Genomic DNA, 12,174 nt, shown 5'->3' on the forward strand with positions numbered 1-12,174 from the left:
AAATAAATAATATAGTTTTGTGAAACATGGCAAGAAGAAATATGTTTTGCCAATCGAACAAATAGAAAAAAAATTAGCAATAAAAATTATTGAATTTGATTGCACAATGGATTTTTTATTGATGCTTATTTTTTGTCCCTTATTTTTTAAGAGAAACAATGACATCAGGAGGGTGAAGTCTTGACTTGCAACTGAACTAGATTTCAGTGAGGCAGGCTGTACAAAGTCATCAGCCTCACTGTCTCCTCCAGAGTCATTCAGAGGCCAGTGGCAATAGGTCAGTACAACTGGCCATCTCCCCAGGTGTAGTGGGGGATCTTGGCTTTTTTAAGTCAATGTCTTTCTTAGGTTTCAATTTGTCTGAGGCAAAACCCATTCAGTGATTAAAGGACTCGTAAGAATTGAGGCAGAAAGTGGACTAGTTTGCCTTATCAAAAGAATCAGTCTAGGAGAGGAAGACCCTCAGTTTATAAAAAAAAGTTAAAGGAATTTTGTACAACAACAACTTTTTAAATTTAAGAGAAAAGAAATGGATTGGGAAAAATATTTGAAGAAAATATATTAGACAAAGGTCTGATAATCAAAATCTACAAATAATTTATACATATTTATAGAAACAAATACAAACTTCACAATGGAACTAGGGCCAAGAGAAATGGAGAATCAATTTTCGAAGACAAATTGCAGTTACTTTAATAATTCCCAAGCATATTCCAGAAAAGGTCTGATTTTTTAATTATGAGCTTATCATCAGCAAACACAGATATATCATATAGACAAAGAGAAACAAAACTGAATCCTAAAATAACTGGTGAATTTCTATTCTGTACAATGTGGTTTTAAAAATATATGCATACGGGGGCGGAGCCAAGATAGCGGAGTAGAAAGACACACGTACACATAGCTCCGAACCCACAACCCACAAAACGGGTAGAGAGGACCAACTCACGGTGAATTCTGCCCCCAGAGGCCACGGAATATTGGAGCGAGGGAGATTTCTGTTCCAGAGAGACTTGCAAACCTCTCCGCCGGGACTGGGAGCAGAGGGCAGCCCTGCAGCGGCCGCAACCCCGTGAGGAAAAGATCCGAGCAGGCTATGGGGACAGGATCTCCAGCGGCCACGCGGGTCCCTCCACCCACAGAGGGACCTGGAAAACCTCTCGCAAAAGGTCCGTCGCGCTGCAGACGCGGAGCCCAGCCCAGACCTGCAGCGGCCACGGCTCCGAGAGGTACAGATCCGAGCAGGCTTCAGGGACGAGATCTCCAGCGGTGGCACAAGCGCCTCCACCCACAGGTGACGGGAGTCGGTGAGAGAGTCTCTTTGGCGGGTTGAGAGGGGAGTGGGGTGCCCCCATGGCTCAGGCCCCCCCGAGAGATAGAAGCTGAGAGGCAGCTGCAGATAGGGGCTCCCCAAGCGGGCGGGAGCCTGGATCCATTGTGGAAGGTCTGTACATAAACCCTCTGAGGGAACTGAGCCTGAGAGGCGGCCCTGCCCCGACCTGACCACCTGAACTTAATCCTCACACTGAATAGCAGCCCTGCCCCCGCCAAAAGCCCTAAGGTGGGAACCAGCATTTGAATCCCAGTCCCCAAACGCTGGCTGGGAGGACCAGGAGGTGAAGTGGGTGTGAGGAGAATATTCAGAGGTCAAGTCACTGGCTGGGGAGAATGCCCAGAAAAGGGAAAAGAAATAAAACTATTGAAAGCTACTTTCTTGGAGAACAGACATTTCCTCCCTTCCTTTCTGATGAAGAAGAACAATGCTTACCATCAGGCAAAGACACAGAAATCAAGGATTCTGTGTACCAGCCCACCCAATGGGCTCAGGCCATGGAAGAGCTCAAAAAGAATTTTGAAAATCAAGTTAGAGAGGTGGAGGAAAAACTGGGAAGAGAAATGAGAGGGATGAAAGAGAAGCATGAAAAGCAGATCAGCTCCCTGCTAAAGGAGAACCAAAAAAATGTTGAAGAAATTAACACCTTGAAAACTAGCCTAACTCAATTGGCAAAAGAGGTTCAAAAAGCCAATGAGGAGAAGAATGCTTTCAAAAGCAGAATTGGCCAAATGGAAAAGGAGATTCAAAAACTCATTGAAGAAAATAGTTCTTTCAAAACTAGAATGGCACAGATGGACGCTAAGGAGTTTATGAGAAAGACAGATATCACAGAACATAGCGAGAAGATTCGAAAAATGGAAGATAATGTGAAATATCTTATTGGAAAAACAACTGACCTGGAAAATAGATTCAGGAGAGACAATGTAAAAATTCTGGGACTACCTGAAAACCATGATCAAAAGAAGAGCCTAGACATCATCTTCCATGAAATAATCAAGGAAAACTGCCCTGAGATTCTAGAACCAGAGGGCAAAATAAATATTCAAGGAATCCACAGAACACTGCATGAAAGAGATCCAAAAAGAGAAACTCCTAGGAACGTTGTGGCCAAATTCCAGAATTCCCAGGTGAAAGATAAAATATTGCAAGCAGCTAGAAAGAAACAATTCAAGTATTGTGGAAATACAATCAGGATAACACAAGATCTAGCACCCTCTACATTAAGGGATCGAAGGGAATGGAATACGATATTCCAGAAGTCAAAGGAACTAGGACTAAAACCAAGAATCACCTACCCAGCAAAACTGAGTATAATACTTCAGGAGAAAAAATGGTCTTTCAATGAAATGGAGGATTTTCAGGTTTTCTTGATGAAAAGACCAGAGCTGAAAAGAAAATTTGACTTTCAAACACAAGAATAAAGAGAACCATGAAAAGGTGAACAGCAAAGAGAAGTCATAAGGGACTTACTAAAGTTGAACTGTTTACATTCCTACATGGAAAGACAATATTTGTAACTCTTGAAACATTTCAGTATCTGGGTACTGGGTGGGAGTACACACACACACATGCACACACACACACACATACATAGAGACAGAGTGCACAGAGTGAATTGAAGAGGATGGGATCATATCTTAAAAAAAAAATGAAATCAAGCAGTGAGAGAGAAATATTGGGAGGAGAAAGGGAGAAATTGAATGGGGCAAATTATCTCTCATAAAAGAGGCAAGCAAAAGACTTATTAGTGGTGGGATAAAGAGGGGAAGCAAGAGAAAAACATGAGGTCTACTCTCATCACATTCCACTAAAGGAAAGAATAAAATGCACACTCATTTTGATAGGAAAACCTATCTCACAATACAGGAGAGTGGGGGACAAGGGCACAAGCAGGGTGGGGGGGAGGATGGAGGGGAGGGCATGGGGAGGAGAATGCAATCCGAGGTCAACACTCATGGGGAGGAAAAGAATCTTAAGAGAATAGAAGTAATGGGGGACAGGATAGGATGGAGAGAAATATAGTTAGTCCTATACAACACAACTAGTATGGAAATCATTTGCAAAACTACACAGATTTGGCCTGTCTTGAATTGCTTGTCCTCCAAAGGGAAGGGGTGGAGAGGGAGGGAGCTAAAGAAGTTGGAACTCAAAGTGTTAGGATCAACTGTAATGTTCTTACCACTAGGAAATAAGAATTACAGGTTAAGGGGTAAAGAAAGCTATCTGGCCCTACAGGACAAAAGAGAAGACGGAGACAAGGGCAGAGAGGGAGGATAGAAGAGAGACCAGATTGGTCACAGGGGCAATTAGAATGCTTGGGTTTGGGTGGGGGAAGGGGATAAAAGGGGAGAAAATTTGTAACCCAAAATTTTGTGAAAATAAATGTTAAAAGTTAAAAAATATGTATATGTATATGTATATGTCTTAAATACAAATACATATTACTCATATATGTGTTCAGTGTGTATGATTGATGTGTATCTGTGTGTGTGTGTGTATGTGTGTGTATCACTAAAGGAATAAGAAAATGGTTTTATTTGTGTTTTCCCCTACCTATTTTTCCTGTGCTCAGCTTTCTAATATTAGCATTCTTGGTGGTAGGTACAGTGGTATGTTGGATAGAGCATTGGACTCTGAGTCATGAAGATCCAAATTCAGCTCTAGACTGAGACACTTATTAACTGTGTAACCCTGGACAAGTCACTTTTCTTCTGTCAGTCTGTTTCTTCTATAAACTGTAAAACTAGAAAAATAATAGTATCTTCCTCATATGGTTATTGTGAGGATAACATTAATTAAATTTGTAAAATGCTCAGCATAATGCCTGGCACATAGTAAGCACATATAAGTGTTCATTCCTTTCTCTCCTCCCTTCAGGAGTAGTTACATTACTCTCAGTCACAGGAACTGAAGCTGCATGTTACCCAAAGGGGAAAAAAGGACACATGACAGGTGTGCACAGGCTCCAGGCACAATACAAAATAGGAATTCCAAGGAAAAAGAAGTACTAAAGAGGTCAACAAAAATGTTTAAAGGAAAAGGAAAAAAATGGTCTGGCCACATGGCAAGAGTGAAGGATGTTTCATTTATTTCCTCACAATGTCAAAGGAAAGCAAAGAAAGTTCCCTTTACTCTGAGAAGACCACTTGCAACAAACATGGAGAACATAGTCAAAGATCAAACAAAATACTCAGGCATGGATGGAGTGTAACGTTCACCACTGGAAGGAATATCTATATGAATAAAATCAAAAGCTACTTGAATATTTACATTCATATCTATGTTATAATATAAAATAAATTAATTAAATACAGCATATCAACATGGTCAAATGGACTGGGACCTCTCTGGTACTACCTGAAGAAGACGAAAAAAAGAAGTCAGTAAATTTGAATTCATTGTGTGACCAAAGCAAAGATGGAACATCTTTGTATGGCACTTGCTCATTTTACCTCAGTGTTCTTAATGAGTATAAACAAAAAAAGTAAAAAATCCTACAAAGTTAACTGAATGTTATTTCCCAACATCTATCTATGCTTTACCTCAATAAAGAAATGGAGGATTTCTACAAGAACTAGAAGTTCAGTCAAGTCAATGGACTTCGATATTCAGTGACTTTGATATGAAGGTCAAAATATAGGAAGATGGAAGAATATTAAAGGAAAATATAGTTTGGGTTAATTTACAAAATGAGGTTGAACTAGATAATCTCTGAGATACTTTCCAGTCCTAAATTATGGTTTCTCTTAAAAAGGGAAAAATGGCAAAAGCTTGTTGACTGTTGAGCAGGCTCACACCTGTGTTCCATGAATACATTTTTCCCAAAAAGAACAGAATTACATTACTTAAAAAATAGATTATAATTTAATAGATGGAAATGACTGGTTTCTGATGAGAGATTAATTTCTAATTCATTGGTCTTTATGACTGAGGCCTAATTACATCAAAGGTCAAAATCATCATCAAATTCAAAGAAAGAATAATATAAATAGATACATATGCAATTATAAGAACTCCAATTCCATCATTAAAAACAAAAGTCTGTTGATTGTGAAAAAGACAAGAAGACTGAAAGTAATAAGAGGAAGGGGATGTTATGATCAGTTCCTGGATCCATCCAGCAGTTAATACCTAGTACTGTAGTATAGTGATCTACCTCCTACTGTTACTTTTCTGGGTTCATCTTTTCTGTCTGCATTACGTTTGTTTATTCAATCTCTGACTCATACCTCATTCCTACTTAAATCAAACCTATTACAAAGCCGCATGCTGTGTCAATCAAGTCTCAAAATGCTTTTATTTTAATAAGTAGTTTCCAAGAGTGGAGAAGTTGTGGCCTTAAGGCCACATGTGGCCTTCTAGGACCTTGTGTGCAGCTTTTTGACTGAGTCCAAATTTTACAGAACAAATCCTTTTATTAAAGGGATTTGTTCTGTGAAGTTTGGAGTCAGTCAAAGGGTCACACTTGAGGACCTATAGAGCCACATGTGGCCTCAAAGTTGCAGGTTCATGAGTCCTAGAACTTAAACCAAAAGGTGATAAAATCAGAAGCACTGCTTGCATATAGTAGACTATACATTTTTTTCTATCCCAAACCCAACAACACTCTATGGCAGGAAAACTCCTGTTCTCATTAGCATCTGTTTCTCCTCAGCCCCCAGATCTCCAGATGACTTAGATCATGGGAACACAGAAATCAATATCTGAGCATAAATGATCCAACTCCCAACTGGGGAACATAGGAAAACAAAGCATCTTGAAGTCACAACTGCCATCTTCTAGGAAGTACTTGAAGTCTCCCAAAATCAACCACCACAATCTGGAGTCCAAGACTACCTTTTCTCCTCTTTCAAATCAATTAATCTCCTAAAAAGTGAGGAGATGTGGAAGATGAGGGCAGTATCAGTACAGTAAACAAAACCCATTTTCAACTCATTACAGAAGAGCATGAAAGAAAAAAGGAATTGTTCTGCCCCATAGCAAACAATGAACAGCAGAAGGGAAGAAAAACCTGCAGAAAAATAAAGACCTAAATCATTTCAAGATTATTTATACTTGGAATTATAAAGAGAATAATAGACAAATATAAAATGAAAAGGATTGTGCAGTTGATCTATACTGATCTGCTAATATATTGCTCAGTCATTTCAGCCACGTCTGATTCTTCATGACACCATTTGGGGGTTGTCAGAGTTTTTTTGGGGGGGGGGTGGGATTTGGTTTTTTTGTTGTGGGTTTGTTTGTGTTTTGTGTGTGTGTGTGCTTTGTTTTTTTGTTTTTTTTTTTTTGACAATGATACTAGTTTTCCATTTCCTTCTCCAGATCATTTCATAGATGAGAAACTGAGGAAAACAAGGTTAAGTGATTCGCCCAAGATCACATAGGTAGTAAGTGTCTGAGGGCAAATTTGAACTCAGGAAGATGAGCCTTTCTGACTCCGAGTCCAGTTCTTTATCCACTATACCACCTAGCTATCATCTATTAACATAATTAACAACAAACCAGTCCCATTGAAATCGTCAAATTGAAGTAGAAATGGATCCCTACCAGGGATATTGACTTAGAAAACTACAAATGAAGATTAAGTATGCTGTAATGTATTTTTATTCATTATTGTCAAACATTTCCCAATTACATTTTAAACTGGTTTGGACTACACTCCTAAGCAACTCACCACCCATGAGTCTAGAGTGACGGTCTAGAATGAAGAAACAGAAAGGACCCTTACAAAGGTGAAGCCAGAAAAAGTAACTGGGACTCAACAAATACACATAAAAGTAATCTAAACTTAAAGGTAACACAACTTTAAGACACTGAGGTATCAATATTCAAGATATTCCAAAAAAAGGAAAAACATAGTATTAGAAAATATCAACAAACACCATTATTATCTTCAAAGTATTTTTTAGAAGACTCAAGAACTATTGATCCATAAGTGTATTTTTTCATCTCAATAACATTTTATAAGAATTTACTGTGCAATCATCTAGGGAATAATCATGATGAAAATATGAAGAAGTAACATGGAAACATTCTTTGACAATTTTCCACAGTAGATTACCTCTGTTATCTATACTGTTCATGAGATTACAGGATCATAGATTTAGTATAAGAGGGATCTTCATTTTCCAGATAAGGCAACAAACTGAGAGAGGTTGAATGACTTGAGCAATGTGACCCAGGTCATGAGATTCAGCAATGGAATTTAAAGCTAGGTCTTCTGGCTCAGCTGTCTTTCCCCTCCACCTCTATGGAACCCTTCTCCATTGATGAGTTCCTCCCATAATCACTTAGAGGAAAGGCCCATACCAGCAATTCTTTATTATCTGAGCTTATGCACTTGCATGAATACTTCTCCCTGCTTCACACATGTACTTTATGTCGCCTTTTATATGTTATCTTCCTCATTAGAATATAAACTCCTAGGTGAGAGGAAATAACTTTCTTTTTTGGTTGTATTTGTATCCCCTGTGCTTAGCACAGTGCCTGGCACATAGTAAGTGCTTAATAAATGCTTGTTTACTTGTTAACTCTTAGGACAATCTGCAATATTATGCTGTTTCTGACTAAAATGTATAGAAAACACAAAATATTACTGGACTTATTGTTTGTTGGTAACCCAAAAAAAGCATTTGAGTCAGGAGAATAAAAGATAATTTGAAAGCCTTTATACCAACAAAGGTTTCTACTACATATAATGTCAAGATCATAAAATTTTCTTTAGTAGATGCAACTACAGAAATAACTGTTTAATGGCCTTTTAACCTTTTAATTATGAGTTTCAAGGTATGAAACAGGAAAATGTATGATCTCTAAAATTATTCACAACTTTCATGGAAGATAGAAGATCTGAGCAGCCAAAAAGAGAGGAGATTCTTTGTAGTTAGTGAGATATACCAGATGTTCCTGTCTGTGGGAGACACTGTGTCAATTTTCAATGCCCAGAATATTACAGTATCTATCAAACGAGATTGATGGCCACTCAGATAGGTATTTATGTACGTGTGTATGTATACATACACATACACACACACACACACACACACACACACATATATGGAGGAGGGGAGCAAGGGAGACTTGAAAAGCTATACAAGAAGAAAAAAACAAATGAAGGAAGAATGTGTGTTCACCAAATGATGAAATGAATTTAAAAAGCTTACTACCTGAGATAGTCCATTGGTACATGTGTTGTATCTTGGACAGGATCTATAGATTAACGATAATTTGGTCTTCAGATCAAAAAGGAAGAAGGTAGAGGGTTGACTTGTTTTTGGAAAATTGTATATTTTCAATCACCATACCAAAGTACACACATACACACACACATATATACATATAAACATGCACACAGGTAATCATTAGAATTCATACTGTCATCATTTTTACAACAAATGTCCATGCCCTAACTTCATACCATTTTTGAACAGTTTCTTTGTCCTGCAGAAGAAAATGACCAATTCACCTGCTTTGAACAAACAAATGGTGAGGAGAAGTTACTTCACTTTCCCTGCTGACAGTCACAGAAAGTAGAACAGGTGAAGTCATAGCCAGGGGTGGGGAACCTATGGCCCATGTTTAGATTCAGTAGAAGAGCCTCAATTAAGGGCCTTGAGGGCCACAAGTGGCAGAGAGGTGGGAGGTTTCCTACTCCCTGTAATAGCCAATAAACGTGTAGAGAACGTTGAAGCAGAACTGATGACTGTCATTCAAGGAGCAATGGACTATCCAGATCCTATTGTCCAAAAAACACACTTTTTTTACCCTCTCAAAGCTTTCAGTCCTATGAGGGGGCAAAGATGAACTGGTAGGATTGGCTGATTTTGTTCCTGCATATTTCTTAGCACCTTTAAAACAAGCTTTTGACCCAGTGAATACACAAATAGTTTTGACTTTATCTGATTTGCAAAAAGGGGGCCCAGAATATGTTCAATATCTTCAGCAAGGATACCTCCCTTCTCTACAGGTAAATCCTGAAATAATACAGGAGTTCTGTCATGACTTTCAGTAGCTCAATGCTAAACAGCTTAAATATTACTTAAAGGTATTCTTTCAGAGAGCAAAGCCCTAAGGATGATACTGGAAATCCATGTATCAATTTCTGTGATAAGGAACCCAGTTAATTTATACAAATAGCACTTTTTTATTTGTGCCATTAATACTGGTGGTAGGGACTGACAGGGCAGTGGTGGCGTGGAAGGGAAAGCAGCCTCCTGTGGCTACTGCAGCACTAGGGTGTCAGTTGTTGATCCCATCCAGAACACTTCAGTTCTGCCCTGCAAGGATATATAGTACTGATTGTCTACCCATTTAATCTAAGAAAATGGAGACTGAGCAGCCAGAAGAAACTTTCCCCAATACTGAAACCAATGGTGAATTTGGTAAGCGCCCTGCTGAAGATATGGAGGAGGAGCAGGCCTTTAAAACACTGATGAAATGGTTGAACTGCACACTTTGCTTCAAAGCAAGAATGCTGAAGCAGTGATTGGGAAAGGAGGCAAAAATATTAAAGCACTTTGTACAGACTACAATGCCAGCGTCTCAGTCCTAGAGAGCAGTGGCCCTGAGCGCATATTGAGTATCAGTGCAGATATTGAAACAATTGGAGAAATTCTGAAGAAAATCATCCCTACCTTGGAAGAGGGCCTGCAGTTGCCATCACCCACTGCAACTACCCAGCTCCCAATCAAATCTGATGCTGTGGAATGCTTAAATTACCAACACTATAAAGGAAGCAACTTTGACTGTGAGTTAAGACTGTTGATTCACTAGAGTCTGGCAGGAGGAATTATTGGGGTCAAAGGTGCTTAAATCAAAGAACTTCAACAGAACACTCAGACAACTATCGAGCTTTTCCAGGAATGCTGTCCTTATTCTACAGAGTTGTTCTTATTGGGGGAAAGCCTGATAGGGTTGTGGGGTGCATAAAGATCATACCAGATCTTGTATCTGAGTCTCCCATAAAAGGACATGCACAACCCTATAATCCCAACTTCTACGATGAAACCTATGACTATGGTGGTTTCACAATGATGTTTGATGATGTACGAAGACATCCTGTCAGATTTCCCATTCAGGGAAGAGGAGGCTTTGATGGAACGCCCCCAGGTTGTGGTGGGTATACTATACCCCCATCTAGAAGAGATTATGATGACATGAGCCCTCGCAGAGGACCCGCACCACCTCCTCCTGGACATGGGGGAGGGGGTGGTAGCAGAACTCAAAATCTTCCTCTTCCTCCACCACCATCACCTAGAGGAGGAGATCTTATGGCTTATGACAAAAGAGGAAGACTCAGTGACCGTTATGATGGAATGGCTGGTTTTAATGCTGATGAGACTTGGGACTCTGCAATAGATAACATGGAATCCTTCCAAATGACAGATGGCTTATGAACCACAGGTTGAGTACCATGACTTTAAAAAACTCATGGTTCTAGATATGATTATTCCTACGCAGGGGGCCATAGCTCATATGATAATCTTGGTGGACTCATTATTACAACACAAGTAACTATTCTCAAAAATTTGGCTGGATCTATCATTGGCAAAGGTGGTCAGCGAATCAAACAAATAAGTCATGAGTCTGGAGCATCAATCAAAATTGATGAGCCTTTGGAAGGATCTGAGGATCGAATTATTACCATTACAAGAGCACAGGACCAGATACAGAATGGACACTATTTATTGCAAAACAGTGTGAAGCAATATTCTGGAAAGTTTTTCTAAGACTAGTGAAGAACTGAAGGGGTCCTGCATCTTTTTTTTTTTTTTTTTATCCATTTCTGTTTAAAAAGCCAACATTGCTCTGCTTCACAGGTGTTCTGCATCTGAGGTGTAGTGAAATCTTTGCTGTTCACCAGATATAATGTTTTAGTTCCTTACAAACGGGGTGGGAAGGGTGTGCAAAACTAACATTGAAATTTTGAAACAACAGAAGAGAGAGTGAATTTTATTTTTGTTCATTGTTGGTGGTAAAAATAATAATAATAATTTTTTCACCTCTTGTAACTATTGTGAACACTTTGCTTTGTGGTCACTATAATTTTTTTGGAGGGGTGGGGAAAGAGGAGAAAGAGTATCAATAGTCCTCATGTCCCTGGCATCCATTCAGAGCAGTGTGCAGAATGTAATGCTCTTTTGTAAGAAATGTTTTATGATTTTTAAAATAAATTTAGTGAACCTTAAAAAAAATACTGGTGGTATTTTTAAAGATGTTCTGTAGTTACTCTAACATGTATTTTATTTTATTAAGTGCTCAAAGACAAAAGATTTTATTATTTCTCCCAGGAGTTCATCCTCTTCTAATAAGAAAGGATTCAGGCTAGTACTTGGGGAGGAAATTAAAAATCACAGGATGATTACCTCAGATCACTAAAGACTATATGGAGCTTCCTTCAGGTTTTAAAAAATAAGTTATTGGAGGAAGTGGCAGCATGGTGGGACAGCATTCAGATTCTTAAAGGAGAAGTTAAGGGAGGTACGGGAAGAAATAGACAGCAAAACTATACTAGTGGGGGACCTCAGCCTCCCCCTCTCAGAACTTGATAAATCTAACCTTAAAATAAACAAGAAAGAAGTTAAGGAAGTGAATAAAACTCTGGATAAGGTAGATATGATAGATCTCTGGAGAAAACTGAAAGGGGATAGAAAGGAATATACGATTTTTTCAGTGGTACATGGCATATATATAAAAACTGACCATGTAATAGGTCATAAAAACCTCAAAATCCAGTGCAAAAAAGCAGAGATAGTCAATGCATCCTTCTCAGATCATAATGCAACAAAAATCATATGTAATAAAAGGTCATGGAAACACAGGCCATAAACTAATTGGAA

The 12,174-nt window shown here is 38.8% G+C and overlaps 1 pseudogene; it reads left to right on the plus strand.

Annotated features, from left to right (window-relative positions):
* Positions 1-9,550: 9,550 nt before the first annotated feature.
* LOC140511403 (heterogeneous nuclear ribonucleoprotein K pseudogene) lies at positions 9,551-11,105 on the plus strand (annotated as a pseudogene).
* Positions 11,106-12,174: the final 1,069 nt, after the last annotated feature.

Source organism: Notamacropus eugenii, chromosome 6 (assembly GCF_028372415.1).
Source record: "Notamacropus eugenii isolate mMacEug1 chromosome 6, mMacEug1.pri_v2, whole genome shotgun sequence".
Classification (NCBI taxonomy): Eukaryota; Metazoa; Chordata; class Mammalia; order Diprotodontia; family Macropodidae; genus Notamacropus; species Notamacropus eugenii.